The sequence below is a fragment of the Rhinopithecus bieti genome, unplaced genomic scaffold (assembly GCF_001698545.2).
Source record: "Rhinopithecus bieti isolate Rb0 unplaced genomic scaffold, ASM169854v2 scaffold_14839, whole genome shotgun sequence".
NCBI classification, from domain to species: Eukaryota; Metazoa; Chordata; class Mammalia; order Primates; family Cercopithecidae; genus Rhinopithecus; species Rhinopithecus bieti.
The window spans coordinates 2413410-2416069 of NW_016808133.1; positions in this window are offsets into that span (position 1 = coordinate 2413410).

The following is a 2660-nucleotide window of genomic DNA, read 5'->3' on the forward strand; positions in this document are numbered from 1 at the left end:
TCTCAAAAAAAAAAGAAAAAAAAAAAGAAAAATCTGGTTTGGTTTTTGCATGGTTGAGCTCTCAGGTTCCAGGTAAGCTCAGTGCACAGTATTTTGGCATTTGCTGTGCAAGCAGTTGTCTTGTGCTCACTAATACCCAGTTCTATAGCTGTAGACAGGACTCAGGATGAGCCTCAAACTTTCTCTTTTGTTCTATAGGAAAATAGTTTGTCTATATTTCTTCATTTTTTGACAATGGGCATTATTGCTGTGGCATTTATTTAGTAAGTAAACACTCCTGAGGCACTGTTCTAGTCAGTGGGCACAGGTGAGTGAATAAGGCGGAAAGTGTGCACCCTCATTGAATCCTCACACGCGCATGAGAAACAGTATTTTAATCCCAGCTCAACCATTTACGAGCCGTAGAACCTTCGGCCAATTATCAAATCCCTCCGTGTCTTGGTTTCCTCATTTGCCAAATAGGAAATGGTAATAATCAAAATTTGTTGTTTAGAGTAAGTGAGTTACTATCATAACAGTATCTGTTCTGTAGTAAGGAGGAATGAATGCTAGCTATTATAATGTGTAATCTTATGGCCGGGGTAAATTTATTTGTGTTTTATTGGAAAAGTGTCAGATGATTAGGGATATTGTAATCCCTAATGGCATGGTACATCAGTTTGGATTAGATGCGGCTGTGAGTAAGAGACACTGTTAGTGACAAGATATAAATGTATTTCTCCTTCCTATAAAAGTCTGGCAGTAGGTAGTCGAGGGCCAGAATTGTGAGTCTACTCCACAAAGTCCTCAGACACCCAGGTTTCTTCTATGTTGCTGTCCATGATCTCAATTCATATGGTTGCCTCCTGGTCCAATATGGTTGCACAGGTCCAGTCATCACACAAACATTCCAGCCACAAGGAAGGAGGAAGGGAAAGGACATGAGCGGCTGTCTTTATGGAAAACTTTTGGAAGCTGCCATGGGATACTGCCACTTACATCTCATTAGTCAGAACTTGGTCATGTGACCGTATGTTACTTCAAAGGTGACGAAGAAAAGTAATTTTTATTTTGGGGGTGCATATGCTCAAATAAAAGTGGGGGTTCAATGAAGATGGAAAAAAGGAGGATGGTTTTGGATGGCAACTAGCAATCTCTGATGAACACAGTAGTTTAGGTATATTTTATGTATGTCCATGTACTTAAAAAAACACTTATTGAGACCAGCCCTGGGCAACATAGTGAAACCCCATCTCTACAGAAAATACAAAAATTAGCGGCCAGGTGCGGTGGCTCATGCCTGTAATCCCAGCACTTTGGGAGGCCAAAGCGGGTGGATCACCTGAGGTCAGGAGTTCGAGACCAGCCTGGCCAACACGGTGAAACCCTGTCTCTACTAAAAATACAAAAAAATTAGCCGGGCATGGTGGCAGGTGCCTATAATCCCAGCTTCTCAGGAGGCTGAGGCAGGAGAATCGCTTGTACCCAGGAGGCAGAGGTTGCCGTGAGCGGAGATTGCACCCCTGTACTCCAGCCTGGGCAAGAAGAGCGAAACTCCATCTCTAAAATAAAATAAAATAAAATAAAATAAAATAAAATAAAATAAAATAATTAGCCGGGCGTGGTGGAATGTGCCTGTAGTTCCAGCTACTCAGGAGGTTGAGAAGTGGGAGGATCACTTGAGCCCAGAAGGTCAAGGCTGCAGTGAGCTGTGATGGTGCCACTGCACTCCAGTCAGGGCAACAGAATAAGACCCTGTCTCAAAAAACAAACTTATTGAGCATCTAGGCAAGGTGGGTCTTAGAGGTTCCCTTCTGGGCAGTCTTTCGTTCAGTCTCTCATGAATGATTGAGGCAACATTTCCCATCTGATTTGCTTTTGCAGACAAATTTATTTGTTTATTCTTTTTGGGGACGTCATGCTAATCTTCTCCGTATCGTTCCAATTTTAGTATATGTGCTGCCAAAGTGAGCATTCCGAGACAGATTTCTTAAAAAAAATTTTCCACTAGCGATGTTGTCTGATGCTGAACTCTGAGGGTAAATCATTCCGTTTTACTTGCCTGATACTTTGATTTTTGCTGGGGAGTCATCCTTAGCCTATAATTACCCCTAGGCCTCGAGTGAAAATAATGGACCAATATTAAATTTCAGCCAGATGCAGTGGCTCATGCCTATAATCCCAGCACTTTGGGAGGCCAAAGGGAGTGGATCACTTGAGCCCATGAGTTCAAGACCAGCCTGGGCAACATGGCGAAAGCCCATCTCTACAAAAAATGCAAAAATTAGCTGGGTGTGGTGCTGCCTGCCTGTGGTCCCAGCTACTTGGGAAACTGAGTGGGGAGGATCACCTGAGCCTGGGAGGTCGAGGCTCCTGTGAGTTGTGATCACACCCCTGCACTCGAGCCTGGGTGAGAGTGAGACCCTGTCTAAAAAAATATATGTGCCGGGCGCGGTGGCTCAAGCCTGTAATCCCAGCACTTTGGGAGGCTGAGACAGGCGGATCACGAGGTCAGGAGATCGAGACCATCCTGGCTAACACGGTGAAACCCCATCTCTACTAAAAACTACAAAAAACTAGCCGGGCGACGTGGCGGCGCCTGTAGTCCCAGCTACTCGGGAGGCTGAGGCAGGAGAATGGCGTGAACCCGGGAGGCGGAGCTTGCAGTGAGCTGAGATCCG